Source organism: Muscardinus avellanarius (assembly GCF_963383645.1).
Source record: "Muscardinus avellanarius genome assembly, chromosome: 2".
Lineage (NCBI taxonomy): Eukaryota > Metazoa > Chordata > Mammalia > Rodentia > Gliridae > Muscardinus > Muscardinus avellanarius.
Window position 1 is genome coordinate 82,878,858 of NC_137787.1, and position 16,991 is coordinate 82,895,848.

Consider the following 16,991-nt stretch of genomic DNA (forward strand, 5'->3'; position numbering starts at 1 on the left):
GGCCTATTTTGTCATTATTTTAAAGTCCACTTCTTCTACATATATAATATACATATATAATTATTATATAGAGTAATTTTATGTGGTACTGGGTATTGAACCCAGGGGTGTTTTAATTTGGAGCTATGCCTAGCCCTATTTTATTTTATTTATTTATTTTGATATGCTTTCATTGGTGCATTGCCTATTTTATTTTAAAGCAGGGTTCCATACATGAAAAAATGTTCAACATCATTAGCCATCAGGGAGACACAAATCAAAACTACACTGATGAGATTCCATTTAACCCCAATCAGAGTGGCATGTATAAAGAAGTCAAATAACAAGCATGTAGAGAAATGGGAACTCTTTTACACTGTTGGTGGGAGTACAAATTAGTGCAGCCGCTATTGAGTTCAGCGTGGAGAGTCCTTAGAAAACTGGAAATGGATCCATCATACAATCTAGCTCTACCACTACTGGGTATATTTCCAAAGTGGTTGAAATCAGAAAACTACAGTAACATATGCATACCCATGTTCATAGCAACACAATTAACAATAGCCAAAATGTGGAACCAACCTAGGTCTCCATCAACAGATAAATGAATTGCAAAATTATGGGAAATACAAACAATGGAATTCTACTCAGTTATAAAGAACAAAATCATGTCATTCACAAGAAAATGGAAAGACCTGGTGAACATTATGTTAATTGAGATTAGCCAAGCACAGAAAGAGAAGGGACTTATGTTTTTTCTAATATGCCCAAACGTGGGAGTATTAAGGATACCAGAGGAGCTTTAGATAATAGAGGGGAAACTTCAGCAAAGCCAGAAAGGAAGGGTAGGAGAGGAAGAAGGCTGAGGTTGATTAATGGAGGAACTACATTCGAATATGTATATACATGCGAATATAACATAGTTAACCTGGACACTCAGCATTGGGAGGGAGGGGAAAGGGGAAGGGGGGATGGAGGGCACCAAGCACTGTGTGAATATATGCCACTGTCAACAAGGTTCACATTATGATGTGAGACTATAGTGCACCAATAAAAAATAAAATTAAGTAAGTAAAAAAACAGGGTTTCATTAAGTCGCAGAGGATTTTGGAGGCTGGCCTGAAATCTGTGATCCTAATATCTTCCAAATGCAAAGATTACAGACATGTGCTGAAAGGACAAAGTTTGATCACACCAGAGACCACCTTGTAGCCAAGAGATTTATTGGAGGGGCCGGTATGAAAGGAAGAGAGAGAGCGAGAGCGAGAGCGAGAGAGAGAGAGAGAGAGAGAGAGAGAGAGAGAGGGAAGAATCCAGGAAGAGAGGGAGCATGTGCTGGGATCAGGGTTATATAGGGGATTGGGGTTACAGATTGGGGGCCAATAGGCGAGGAGAAATGCCCTTTGAACTAATTGGCTAGAGTCCCATGGGAGGGAGTCGTGCGGCCAGGTAATTGGCTTGGGGTCAGCAGGGAATGTCCCTTTCACTGATTGGCCAAGGGCACCAGGAGGGGGCAGGTTTCCCAGGTAAGTGACCAGGTGCGGTCATAGGGGGATGGTATCTTAACTGGTCAGACCAGGGCCTTTCAGGAGACTTAACTTATGAGGGGGGGATCGGAAATAAGAACCGAATTCATCTAACATGTGCCACTGCACCCAGATGTGTGTGTGTGTGTGTGTGTGTGTGTGTGTATGGAATATATTATATATAATTATACATATTAAATTATATTACTCTAAAGTTATATACTTAAAATATATGTGCATATATACACATCTAAATATATAGATACATATGTATATACATAGATATATGTAGGTACATAGATATATCTTGCAGGGTGAAATGTGCGTGGTGTGTGTGTGGGGAGAAGTAATTCTCCCACCACCACCACACAAACAGACAAACAGAAAAACCGTGGATTCTTGTCCTAAGCTAAGAATAAGTATTCATCGCTTGGACCATTGCTGAAGATTTAAAGGAGTGTATTAGAAAGATAGAAATACAGAAAATAGAAATACAGCCCCATGCCAAGATGGCATGAGGGGATGACTCGAATGAGTACACCAAAGGAATTACACGTGGACTTGGCCTTTTATATCCATGACCTCCATCTTGTTTGCGTGACTCTGACGTAGTGAATGTCCCTGTAAGGTACCTCCCCTAGCAAGGTGTGGTGAGGTGTCTCCTTTCCTGAAGGGCAAGGTCAAACCCTGCTGCATCCTCCCTAGCTCATCTCCTAGATCTGTCTTTAGAAAGAAGAAGCCCTCACTCTCCTCTATTGACTTGTTAATTACTTTGAGCTAGGTTGATTTACACTGGAATAGCTGCCTGTTTTAGGCAGAAACCAAGTCCTTTCTTTATCCATGTCTGCCACCATTTTGACACAACTATTTTGAAATATACCAATTATTTTCTTTTGAAATATATTAATAATCAGAGCTTTCCCAAATCTTCCTAGGTCATTCCCAATACTGGCACATATACACATGTACATATATGAATATGTGTTATATGCATATATGTATACATGTATATCTACATATACACATGTATATAAACGTATATATAGCCGGGCGTGGTGGCGCACGCTTGTAATCCCCGCGCTTGGGAGGCAGAGACAGGAGGATCGTGCAGGTTCGAAGCTAGCCGCGCACGCTGGTTTAGGAGACCCTGTTTCCAAATAAAAATGTAAAAATAGGTCTGGGAGTGTAGCCCGGAGGTAGAAGGGCTTCCAGGAACCCCAGTACCACCAAAAAAAAAAAAAAAAAAAAAAAAAGCATATATATACATTTTAAAATGAATTGTAGCCAGTTAACTTTAAAAGTCACCAGGCATGGTGGTACAAGCGTGTAATCCCAGGAGGATTGCAGGTTTGTGGCCAGCCTCAGCTAGTTAGTGAGGACCTCCACAACTTAGTGAGACCTTGTTTCAAAAATAAAGAATAAAAAATCAGCTGGGTGTGTAGCTCAGAGGTAGAATGCCCCTGGGTTCAATCCCCAGTACTGCAAAATAAACAAATTACTTATATACTTACTTACTTACTTACTTACTTACTTACTTACTTACTTACTAAAAGTTAATCAGCCCAGGCAGACCTTTCAAAAGGTATTACAGGCTGGGCACAGTGGCATATGCTTGTAATCCCAGTACTTGGAAGGCTGAGACAGGAGGATCTCCAATTCAGCCTCAGCTATTTAGTGAGGCTCTTTGCAACTTAACAAGACCCTGTTTCAAAATATAAAGTAAAAAAAAGGGCTGAGGGTATAGCTTGAAGGTAGAATTCCCCTGGGTTCAATTCCCAGTTCCACACACAAAAAAGAGCTATTGCAGCAGAAGGCCTCATTTTCCTAGAAGACCACAGCTGCCTGTGTGCTGTTGACCCTGAAGACCCCTCAATGAGAAAAAATGTGGGGTAGAAGACAGTGATACTGGTGATCCTGACCTTGTTCAGGCCTAAGCTAGGTATGATTATGTCTTAGTTTTCAACAAAGTGTTTAAAAAGTTAAAAAACAAAATTTTTAATTTAAAAATAGGAAAAAGTTTACAGAATAAAGATATAAAGAAAATATTTTTGCACAGCTGTAAAATGTGTTTATGCTTTAAGTTATTATTACAAAAAAGAAAAAAATACTTAAAAGTATACTAGGTAAAAAAAAAGTTACAGTACACTAAGGTTAATTTATTATTGAAGGAAGAAAAATGTTTTAAAAATAAATTTAGTGCAGCTTAAGTGTGCAGTGTTTATAAGGTCTGCAGCACTGTAGAGTAACGTCCTGGGTCTTGCTGTTCACACACACTGAGTTACTCAGAGCAACTTTCAATCCTGCAAGCTCTGCTCATGGCAAGTGCCCTATATATACAGGTGCATCACATATATTTTATACTGTATTTTTACTGTATCTTTTCTCAATTTAGCTGTGTATGTACACAAATACTTGCCAGTGTTTACACTTGACTTCAGTATTCATTGATGTAACAGGCTGTGTGGGTTCCTGGCCTAGGAGCAATAGGCTATACCATACAGTTTAGGTGTGAGTAGGCTACACAAGGCAGGTTTATGTAAATACACTCTGTGATGTTTGCACAACAATGAAATCACCTAAAGATGCATTTCTCCAACATAGCCCTCTTGTAAAGTGACAGGTATTGCCCCTTTGAAGGTCCTTTTGCCCTCTGGCTACTCCCCCCCCCCTCCCAATGACTCTTAACATCTTCTACTTATATTTTCATAAAGTCTACTGTGACTGGTGCTAAGTATTTTGCAAAAAAGCTGCTATCTCTTCAGATATTGCCTTTTCTTTTTTAAATTTTTTATTGGTGCATTGTAGTCATACATCTTAATGGGATACAGGGTGGTGGAGACATACATGTACACACCACCCAACTAGCCCTTACCCAATTCCTGTCCCATTCCCTCCCCCCCTCCTCATGTTTGGCTTAGTTGTTTGTTGACTTTGATATGTTTGTTAAAGTACATCATGTGCATTAGAGAATTTCCCACTCCCCCCACTCCCATCCCCTAGGTCACCTTATTTGCTCATCTATAGAATCTCCTTCTTCATCTAGAGTTCCTCCTATGACCTATTTCTCCCTAGCTTTCACAGATATTATTCTCAATTTCTTTTGCTGTAATGTGTCTAATCGTTTTTAATTTCAACTATTAATTTTTTTAATTTTAGGATTTCATTTGGTAAGATTTTCAAGTCTTGTATTTTTTTTAATTGGTGCATTATATTCATACATCATATTGGGGTAACTCTTGTATTTTCTATGGCTCCCAAAACTCTCAATCATGCTTTTTATCTTCTTGAGCATGATAAACATATTTATCTTAAAGTCTACTTCTGATACTCTAATAGACCCAAAGGGCCTGTTTCTATTGTTTATTGTCTCTACTGGTTCTCAATTATATCGTCATGTTTCCTTGGATACCAATTTTTTCTTGTTGTGTGCTGGGCACTTCTCTTGAAAAATGTTTATAGAAATATTTTTATGGCTAGGATAATATGTATCATATTGGATAGTAAATTTATTTGCCTTCTGCTAAGCTCTGAGACACAATACTATATAAACATAATCAGTTCTGGAGACTGAGTTGACTAGGTTTAACTAGTCCCTGTGAGGGCTGGTCTCATTCCTGTTCACCAGTGTCCCCAGGCAGGGTTCATCCCTTTGTGGTTCATGGGAAGTTTACCAAGGAAACTCACCTGCAAATTTTAAACTTGGCCATCCTAACTTCATGAAGGTATGAAAAGTACTGATCAGACTTGTTTTTTTTTTTTTTTTTAGTTGTTGTTGTTTGTTTGTTTTCTTTTCTCTAATTGGCAAATGTCTTCAGGGTAAAAGTCACTATGAGCTCCATGCATACCTTCTGGATTTTCCACTTCTCTCAGATATTTATTTGATCTTTAAGTAATTTTTATATGCTTTTACTGCATTATAGTTTCACATCATAATGTAAATTATTTTGACAGTGACATACATGCATAGAGCACTTGGTGCCCCCCTCCACTGCCTCCCCATCTTCCCTTCCCATGCAGAGTATTGAGATTGACATTGGTATTTTCACAGGTGTGCACATAGCTGATGGTAGTGATTCCTTCAATGGACTTCACTCTTTTCCCTCTCCTTCCCTTAGACCACCTCCCTGGCTCCACTGAGGTTTCTTTTCCATTATCTGGAGTCCCTGTGGTATTCCTGCTACTCCCTGGCTTCCACATATTAGAGAAGACATGTCACCCTTCACTTTCTGTGACTGACTAATCTCACTTAGTGTTTTCCAGGTCTTTCCATTTTCTTGCAAATGACATAATTTTGTTCTTCTTTATTACTGAGAATTCCATTGTGTGGATATCCCATATTTTCTTATCCATTTATCTGTTGATGGATGCCTAAGTTGGTTTCATAGTTTGGCTGTTGTGAAATTGTGCTGCTATGAACATGGGCTTCTATAGATTACTATAGTTCTCTGGTTTCAACCTCTTTGGAAAGATACCCAAGACTGGTGTAGTCTGATTGTATGCTGGATACATTCTCAGTTTTTTGAGGAATTGCCACACTGATCTCCACAGCGGCTGAACTAATTTGCAATCGCACCAACAATGTAGAAGAGTTCTTATTCCCCCACATCCTCACCAATACTTGTTGTTTGACTTCTTTACGATTGTCATTGTTATTGGAGTTAGGTGGAATTTCACTGTAGTTTTGATTTACATCTTTTTGATCACTAATGATATTGAACATTTTTTCATAGATTTATTGGCTATTTGTAACTCTTCTTTTATGAGGTGTCTATTCAGTTCAATTACCCATTTATAGATGGGGCTATTTGATTTCTTTTGTGGAAAGTCTTTTAGGTTATATGTATATTCTATACATGATTCCTCTATCAGAAGGAAAGCTGGCAGAGATCTTCTCTCATTCTGTAGGCTTTCTCTTTAGACAGACTCTTGATGGTTTCCTTTGATGAGCATAAACTTTTTTAGTTTTATACCATCCCATTTATTAATTCTTGTTTTAATTTCCTGAGCTTTGGGGTTCTTGTTGAGTAAGTTTCTCCATGTGCCTAAGTGTTGGAGTGTTGGATTTATGCCTTACTCCAATAGCTTCAAAGTCTGTGGTCTAACTTGTAGGTCATTGATCCTTCTCAAGTTGACTCCTATATAAGGCAAGAGGTGAGAATTTAGTTCCATTTTTCTACAACTGGATAACCAGTTTTCCCAGCACAATTTATTGAAAAGTCTATTTTTACTCCAACATATGTTTTTGGCACCTTTGTCAAAAATCAATTGGCCATAAGTGTGTGGATTTTTTTTTCTATATCTTCTATTCTGTTCCATGTATCTATATGTCTGTTTTTGTGCTAATACCATGCTGTTTTTTTTGTTTTTGTTTTTTTGTGGTTTTTTTTTTTTTGTTTTTTTTTTGGTGGTACTGGGGTTCCTGGAAGCCCTTCTTCCTCCGGGCTACACTCCCAGACCTATTTTATATTTTTGAAACAGGGTCTCTTACACCAGCACGGCTGGCTTTGAACCTGCGCGATCCTCCTGTCTCCGCCTCCCAAGCGCGGGGATTACAAGCGTGCGCCACCACGCCAGGCTACCATGCTGTTTTTATTACTATAGCTCTGTAGTATAATGTGAATTCAGAAATTGTGATGCCTTCTGCATGGTTCTTATTGCTGAGAATTGCTTTGACTATTTTGGATATTTTGTTTCTCCATATTAAAATTGTGACTGATTTTTCTAGGTTATGAAGAATGACATTGGTATTTTGATAGGCATTGTAATGACAATGTAGATTACTTTTGGTAGAATGGCCATTTTGATTTTTTCTTTCTATCCAAGAGCAAGGAAGATCTTTTCATCTTCTAAGATCTTCAATTTCTTTCTTTCTTCCTTCCTCCCTCCCTCCCTCCCTTTCTTTCTTTCTTTCTTTTTTTTTTTTTTTTTTTTTTTTTTTTGCGTGTCTAGGTATGGAACCCAGGGACATTCAACCTCCGAGCTACACCCCCTGCCCTATTTTTTTATTCTTTGTTTTGAAACTGGGTCTCACTGAGCTGCAGAGGGCCTCACTAAGTAGCTGAGGCTGTCTGCGAGCTGCGATCCTCCGTGATCAGCCTCCTGAATGCTGGAATTACAAGCGTGCGCCACCACGCCTGGCAATTTCTTTCTTTAGTGTTTTGTAATGTTTATTGTAGAGGTCTTTTACCACCTTGGCTAGGTTTATTCCTGGATATTATTTTTGTTTTGAGGTTATTGTGAATGAAATTGTTTTCTGGATTTCTTTCTCAATGGATTAATTGTTGACATATAGAAAAACTACTGATTTTTTTAGGTCGATTTTGTATCCTGCTACTTTGCTGAATCTGTAATCAGCTCTAGTAGCCTTTTGGTTGAGTTATTTTGGTTCTTCTTAATATAAGATCATGTCAACTGCAAATAAAGATAATTATAAATCTTCCTATGTGAATTCCTTTCACATTCTTCTCTTGTCTTATTGTTTTGGCAAGAGTCTTGAGGACTGTATTGGAAAGGAGTGGTAATAGTAGACATCCTTGTCTTGTTCTTGATTTTAAACAAAATTTCCACAGTTTTTCCTGTTCAATATAATGTTGGCTTTGGATTTATTGTATATTGCCTTAATTATGTTGAGATTTGTCACTTCTATTCCAGTTTTCTTCAGTGTTTTAAACATAAATGGGTATTGGATTTTGTCAAATGCATAAACATAAGCATTTGTCTATTGTGATGATCATGTGATTTTTGTGCTTAGTTCTATTTATGTGGTGAATAACATTTTTCTTTTTTTTTGCATATGTTGAACCAGCCTTGAATTCCTGGGATGAAACCAAGTTGGTCATGGTATATAATTTTCATCATGTGGTTTTGAATGTGCATGGCTAGTATTTTGTTTAGATTTTTGCATCTATATTCATCCATGATATTGGTGTGTAATTTTCTTTCCTTAAGGGATTTTATTTGTTTTTGGTATTGAGGTGATACTAGCCTCATAGAAGGAGTTTGGAAGAATTCAATCTTTTTCAATTTGATGAAACAACTTGTGAAGTATCAGACTTAGACTTTGTAAATCTTTTATAGAATTCAGCTGGAAATCCATCTGTACCTGGGCTTTTCTTTGATGGATGGCTTTTTTTGTGTGTGTGGTACTGGGGATGGAACCCATGGGTATTCTACCTCTGAGCTACTCTCCCAGCCCTATTTTTTATTCTTTTTTGAAACTGAGTTGCAAAGGGCCTAATTAAATAGCTCAAGCTAGCCATGAACTGTGATCCTCCTGTCTCGGCCTCCCAAATGCTGGGATTACAAGCATGCACCACCACGTCCCATGATGGATGGCTTTTTATTGCTGTATCTATCTCTTTGCTTGCTATTGGTCAGTTTAAGTTTTCTCTATCTTCTTGGTTCAATTTCAGTAGATTTTATTTATCTAAAAATATTTTAATTTCTTCCATGATTTCAATTTATTGGAATATAAATTTTTGTAATAGTTTCTGATGACCTCTGAATTTTCTCACTGTCTGTGGTAATGTCTCCTTTTTTATTTCTGATTTTAATAAATTGGGTTGATTTTCTTTTTATTTTGGTTAGGTTGTCTAGGGGTTTTTAAATCTTAATTTTTTCAAAGAACCAGCTTTTGTTTTGTTGCTCCTTTGTATTGTTTTTGTTAGTTAAGTTTGTTCTCTATTTCATTGATGTCTGCTCTAATTTTTATTATCTCCTACCTTCTACTGTTTCTGTTTTTCTAGGTCCTTGAGGTGTGCCATCAGGTTGTTTATTTGGTGACTTTCTGTTTTTATTATGTGGCCACTCAGTGCTGTAAAATTTCCCCTTAACACCACCTTCAAAGTGTCCCATAGCTTTTAGTACATCATGTCTATGCTTTCATTTAATCCCAGGAGTTTTTTTTCTTTATTTCTTCTTTGATCCAGTCCTCATTCAAGAATAGATCATTCAGTCTCCATGTATTTCTGTAATTTCTCTTGGTGTTCCTGTTGTTGATTTCTACTTTCATACTGTTGTGATCTAAGATGATGCAGGGAATTATATTACATTTTTTGAATTTGCTGGTACTTTCTTTGTGGCCCAGGATGTGGTCTATTTTGGAGAAGGTTCCATGAGCAACTGAAAAGAATGTGTATTCAGCAGTTGCTGGTTGAAATCTGTATATGTTTGTTAGGTTCATTTGGTTAATAGTGGGTTGTGTGTGTGTGTGTGTGTGGTACTAGGGGTGGAAACCAGGGGCTTTCTACCTCCAGGCTATACTCCCAGACCTATTTTTTTTTTTTTGAAACAGGATTTCACTAAGTTGCTGAGAGCCTCACTAAGTAGCTGAGGCTGGCTATGAACCTGTGTGATCCTCCTGTCCCAGTCTCCCAAGTGCGGGGATTACAAGCATGCGCCACCACGCCCGGCTCGTTAATAGTGTTCTTTAGGTCTGAAGTCTTTACTCAACTTTTGTCTGGAAGATCAATCTAGTGTTGTGAGTGGTGTGTTAAAGTCTCTCAATGTTATTGTTTTTGAGTCTATATGGGATCTGATATCCTGAAGAGTTTGTTTTATAAAAGTGGGTACACCCACATTTGGGACAATAAATGTTTACTATCATTATATCTTATTGTTAGATTATTTCTTTTATGAGTGAGAAGTGACATCTTTAATCTCTTCTGACATGTTTTAGCTTAAAGTCTATTTGTTGGACATTACAACCCCTGCCTGTTTATGTTCTCCATTTGCATGCTGTATATTTTTCCATCCTTTAACCTTTAGCATATGGCTATCTTTGGCTGTAAGGTGAGTTTCCTGCAAGCAGCATATTGTTGGATTCTAATTATTATTATTATATTTTTCTTTTGCAGTACTGGAGATGGAACCCAGGGGAATTCTACCTCTGAGTGACATCATCACCCCTATTTTTTATTCCTTATTTTGAAACAGGGTCTCACTGCTTTGCAAAGGACCTCACTAAGTAGCTGACACTGTCTGTGAACCCTGATCCTCTTGGCTCAGCCTCCCAAATGCTGGAATTACAAGCATGTGCCATCAGGCCAGCTTGTATTATGTTTTTTTTTTTAATACATATTGCCAGTCTATGTCTTTTAATTGGGGAGTTAAGGCCTTTTCCATTCAGCCTTATTATTGAGATATTATTTTTATTTTCTGTCATTTTGAATTCTATTTTCTGTTTGATATAGTGTTATTTCTGCTTGGTTGGTAGGGTTCATGCCTTTTCTGGTTCTGTTTTTATTTCTTTTCTTTCTTTCTTTCTTTTTTTTTTTTTTTTTTTTTTGCGGGTCTGGGGATGAAACCCAGAGGCATTCAACTTCCGAGCTATACACCCTGCCCAGTTTTTTTTTAATTCTTTATTTTGAAACAGGGTCTCACTGAGTTGTGGAGAGCTTCACTAAGTAGCTGAGGCTATCCGGAAACCATGATCCTCCAGTCTCAGCCTCTTAAATGCTGGGATTACAAGCGTGCGCCACCATGCCCGGCTTCTTTTTTCTTCTTTGTGTCTTATTTCTTTAAGTATTTTCTGTGGCCCTGGCTTGGTAGTCATAAATTAAGCTCCTGTGTGTCTTGAAGCATTTTTCTTTTTTTTAATTTTCTTTTTGAATGATATCTTTCTGAATATAGCAGTCTTTGTTACAGTAAAACTGTTACGATGAGATGTAGCCACAAGTTCTTGTTCTGAGCTATCTATAGAAAACGATAGCCCAAATTCTTATGCTGTAAGCTTAAGCAATTTTATTATTACAAAGATGGAAAGATAAGACATAGCTTAGAGTAAAGCACTATGCCATAAAGGGTGACACAGTGGGGTGACTTGAAAAGAAGTCACCATAATCTTTTGGGTACAGAATAGCTTTATACCAAGTTTTCTGACCCGATTAGATCTGACCCTTCTTGGGGCAGGCCTTTTGATGTGGCAATTCCTTCCTGTAGACCTTCCCTGTCTCCAGTACAGACCCCAAGCCTTTTGTTATACCCCAAAATATGTTAATTGATTATTGGAGTCTGGGATCTCTTGAAGGCTTATGGCATCCCCTCACATTCTTGGGAAGTTCATTTATTTTTAAAATGTAAAAGATCCTTGGCTTTCTCTATTTTCTTGCTAATCACTCTTGATGCCAGGAGCTCTGCAGTGTCCTTCCTTGCCCTGTCTCCAAGCTCTGGCTTTCTAATAGCCAAGTTATTTTCAAATACATTTTGAAACCATCTCCCAATACCAGCACATTAATACCTTGGTTGGAAGTTGTTTTCTTCCAGGGTCTGGAGTAACAGTCCTTCCTAGCTTTCATGACTTGGATTGAGAAGTTTGGAGTGATTTTTATTGTTTTTCCCATAAATGTCACCTATTCTTTTGTTCTCACTGTTTTTAAGAATCTTTCCTTGGCCTCTGTATTAGTCATTTTGATTCTCATGTGGTGTGAGGAAGTTCTTCTTTGATTTTGTCTTAATGGTGGTCTGAAAGTCTCCTGTATGTTGATGTCCAAGTTCTCATTTATGTTTGAATATTCTTTAAAATTATCTCTCTAAAGAGGTTTCTGAGACTCTTGTTTTGTGCTTCTAGATTTTTTCAATACCTATCATCCATAAGTTAGCTTCATATTGTCCTGTAAGTTAGTTTCATATTGTCTCATGTTTGTTAGATGTTTAAGTTGTTTGTTGTATTGTCTTCTCTATATTGTTGACTGTGTTTTTTGGTTTTGAATGAGCTGTTTTCCAAATATGATACTCTGTTTTCCATTTAGTCTATCCTACCAGGAGTGGTTTCTATTGCAGTTTTTAATTCATTTATTGACCCCTTCATTTTACTCAAAACCTCTTTTTGGTTCTTTCTTAAAGCCTCAATTTCCTCCTGCATTTTCTGTGCACTTTTTATGAGGCCTTTTGTCATAATGAAGATCAAAATTTGGGATTCTCTTTCTTGGATTTTCTGTAGATCAGTATTTGTGACCTCCCTTGTTGTTGAGTTGTTCTTCATTCTCGTATTTTCAGAGTTCTCAGATTTGTATTTCTGTTGTCTTGGCATCTTTCTCCTCTGTTTGTGAATCTTGGGTCTATTTGTTATCTCTTTCTAATAAGAACTATGATGGGGATATATATTTGTCTCTTTAACTTTGTTTCATATAATTAAACTTTTGAGTTTGCCTCCCATTGCATCTTTAACTAGATATAATTTTTAATGCAGACAAACAGGAGTCTCTGATTGGCTACAGGTTGCCTTGCTCTACAGGCCTAAACTTCATAGGGCCAGAGATTATGATGCTCTGTTCAGAGCCTGCAGCCTTCTCGTTGGAGTTTAATGCCCCACAGTCACCACCACTGCTCTGCTGATTGTGAGTCCATGAAACTGCAGACCACTGACCTCCAGTCTCTGTGACCAGTAGGCTTAAGCTCAGCAAGGCCAGTTATTTCTATGTTATAAGCTTGTAGCCCTCTTGCTGAGCTTTGATGGCCCCTGGGAAAATGCCAGGGGCCCCTAGCATACTAATCTGCTTGTTATGATTATATGGAGCACTGTCAGTCACTGGCATGCATACATGCCAGCCATAAACTCTGCTGGCAGAGAGAATGTTGAATTTACAGCCTGTAGTTGTGATCAAATAAAACCCTGCCAGTCCCTTGGCCTTCCAGCTTATAGAAACCAAGCTCTGTCTGGGAAAGATTGTACAGTTTTATGCCTGGGCCTGAGTGGCTCAGTTATTTAGCCTCAGCAACACCGTTGCTGCTCTAGGTAGCTGTGGTCATGTGAGCCCTTGTTGGGCTCTGGCATTGGTACTTGTAGCACCCAAACATAGCCAGGTTTATTGCTTTCTGAGCCTACTACTGACGTCTTATGATGATCCATAGAGACCCTGCAAGAGCTTGTTGAACTGCAATCCTATTGCCATCCCACCCAAATATACCAAGGAGCTGTCTGCTCATTCACGTTTCTACTGTGTCTGACAGTACCCTCCACCCCTACCTCTGCAGGGGTGAATTGAAAAGTTACTGACCCAGTGAGCCTATTCCTTGCCACACAAGTCCCTGTGGCCACACAGGAAGGTTTTCTGCTTGAATGGTTTGTTAACTCACAGTCTTGATGAGTACTGCTTTGGTCCCTGCAGATAGAGATGATTTCAGTGGCAGGCACAGGGTCTAACTGGGCCATCTGGGTAGATGGGTCTTTGTCGAACGTGTAGAGAAAAGTTGACTGCTTTTGATGATGATTTGTAGTTGTTGGCTTCACAAGAATCCGCTGCTTCTTTGTTGGAGGTTTCTGGGAACTGTGATGCTGGTGCAGCCAGGCCAAAATGGTGCCACCGCTGCTACTCTCTGGGTACCAGGCAAGACACCTGGAGCTCTCCACAGTTCGTTCTCTCTCTCTCTCTCTCTCTCTCTCTCTCTCTCTCTCTCTCTCTCTCTCCTGTTTCCTATTTTGCTGTTTTGACTACTGTTTTGTTGAGTTTAGCTGCTTTTCTTTCCTTGTCAAGAGGCATTTGTCCCACTGGTTTAGTTCTGAGGCTTATAGCACCTGAGACATACTGTCTCCTTCTATTCCATCATTTTTTTTCTTTTTTTTTTTTAATTTAGTGGTACTTGGGATTGAACCCAGGGGCATTAGACACAGTCAGCTAAAGATAAATACAGAGATTTTGGAGACTGAAAACCATCACCTCATCTCCAAGCAAATACATTTCTCTAGGTTTCTTTTTTAATTATTCAGGAATGCAAGCTGATTTAGGGCAGACCAAGGGCTTTGGGTCTGCTCTAGAATGGACACATTGGAAGTAGAATGTAAGTTCTCCTGATTACCATGGAAACTTATGAAGTTTTATGTGTTTGACTAGCATCTTTTAGGCTAAAATGGACCTCTAGCTATGGATAGGTTTTGCCTAGGTGTTTGCCTAATAAAATTAAAGCCTTAGTTGATTGTTGATTTCCACATCGGTTTCTCCAGAGAAAAGCAAAAAAGAAATTTTTTTTATAGATTTTTTTTTGTGTGTGTGTGTGTGGTACTGGGGGTGGAACCCAGGGGCTTTTTTCTACCTCCGGGCTATACTCCCAGACCTATTTTATATTTTATTTGGAAACAGGGTCTCACTAAGTTGCTGAGAGCCTCACTTAAGTAGCTGATGCTGGCTTTGAACCTGTGCGATCCTCCTGTCTCAGCCTCCCAAGCACTGGGATTACAAGCGTGTGCCACCATGCCCGGCTTGAAATGTTGGTTTTAAGGTGCTCAAGACAGAAACCAGGGCCTTGTACATGCTGGGCATGTACTCTACCATTGAGCACATCCCCAACCCTTCCAAATCAAATACTTTGAAGAATGGCAAAGAGATGTTAATCTAAAAGTGAACAAAGCATGATTAGTAAAAAAAAAAAAAGAAAAAAAAAAGATTTTCCTTAGAGGCAAAGAAGAAATTCTGTACAGTCATGTTAGGAAACATAAATATTGTTAGTGAGACTCTATTTCAAAATTAAATAAATAAAAAATAGCACTAGGGGTGTTGCCCAGAGGTAGCATGTCCCTGGGTTCCATCCCCAATACTACCATCACCACCAAAAAAAAAAAAAAAGGTAATTATGTTTCTGAATGTGAAAAACAAGTATTTATTGTAATACTGTCTAATGTTTCTAAGTTAATGTCTAGGCCTAATACAATAAAATTTTAAAATAATTGCAATTATAGCCAGGCGTGGTGGCGCACGCTTGTAATCCCCGTGCTTGGGAGGCGGAAAAAGGAGGATCACGCTGGTTCTAAGCCAGCCTTGCTGCCTTAAGAGACCCTGTTTCCAAATAAAAAAAAATATATATAAAATAGGTCTGGGAGTGTAACTCGGAGGTAGAAGGGTATCCAGGAACCCCAGTACCACACACACAAAAAATTGCAATTATACCATAATAACTGAAGGGGTTTTTCTCTTTAAAGATATATTCAAGCTTGGTATGATGGCACATAGCTATAATCCTATTACTTAGGAGGCTGAGACAGTAGGATTGCAAGTTTGTGGCCAGCCTCATCAACTTAGCAAGGCCCTTGGGAAATTAGCGAGAAGCCCTTTGAAAAAATAAAAATGAAATAGGGCTGGAGGCTAAGGTGTAGCTCAAAGGTAAAATTCCCCTGGGTTCAATCCCCAGTACAAAAAACTATTAAGAGAAGGAGAAGGAGAAGGCAGAGGTGGAGAAGGAAAAGGAGGAGGAGGAGGAGGAGGGGGAGATATTGGAGCTAATATATGACAAAAGAATGATAAGATTAATATTTACATTCATAAACTACCAGATCTAGGTATTGGCCATCAGTGACTGCTTAGATCCAACAAGGAGAATCAATCGGATACTAGTTGTCTCTATTTATAATTAGTTATTATGAGTGTGGTGTGGTGGTGCACACCTATAATCCCACTACTTGGGAGGCTGAGACAGGAGGAACCCAAGTTTGAGAATTGTCTCAGTAATGTAGTGAGATGCTCAGCACCTCGCAATATCCTGTTTCAATAAAAAGGGGGCTGGAGTTGTAGTTCAGAGGTAATTGTAGTTCTGAGTTTAATCTCCAGAACCACAAAGAAATAAATAATGAAATTATTTATGATTTTATTGACAAATTTATGGGGTGCAGTGTTGTAATTCAATTCATGTATAGTATATAGATCAAATCAGAGTCGTTAACATTTCCATCTACATAAGCATATATTTCAAATTGGTTTTATTTCTCATCTGAGACAGAAGGATAGCGAGTTTAAGGCAAATGTGTCATTTAGCAAGACTTGTTTCAAAGCAAAATAAAAATTGAACAGTGCTGGGGATATAACTTGGTAATAGGTAAGAGACCATACCTGAATCCCAGTACTTGGAAGGTTGAGATAGGAGAATTGCTGGATCAAGGACAGCATTAGCAATTTAGTGTAACTTTTTTTTTTTTTTGGCAGGTTTGGGGATGGAACCCAGAGGCATTTGACCCCCGAGCTACACCCCCTGCCCTATTTTTTTTTATTCTTTATTTTGAAACAGGGTTTCACTGAGTTGCGGAGGGCCTCACTAAGTAGCTACTTAGTGAGGCCCTCTGCAATTCAGTGAGACCCTGTTTCCCAGTAAAATATAAAATAAGTCTGGGAGTGTATCCTGGAGGTAGAAATTCCCTGGGTTTTATCCCCAGTACCACATACACACACACAAAAAAAAAAAGAAATTTGAGTTGTATTTAGGATGTTATAGATGTTATGATATAGATTTTGGATTCTAGATTCTTTTCTATTTCTCCAAAGAGTATTGAAGTTGTTTTTTTTTCTTTCATATATGTATGTGGTATTGGGGATTGAATTCAGGGCAATATACCTCTGAGCTACACCCCTAGCCTTATTTTTTTTATTATTTATTTTGAAACAAGTTCTCACTAAGTTGCAGAAAGTCTCACTAAGTAGCTGAGGCTGGCTATGAACCTGCAATCCTCCTGTCTCAGCCTCCCAAGTACTGGGATTACAAGCATGCACCACTACACCTGGATAG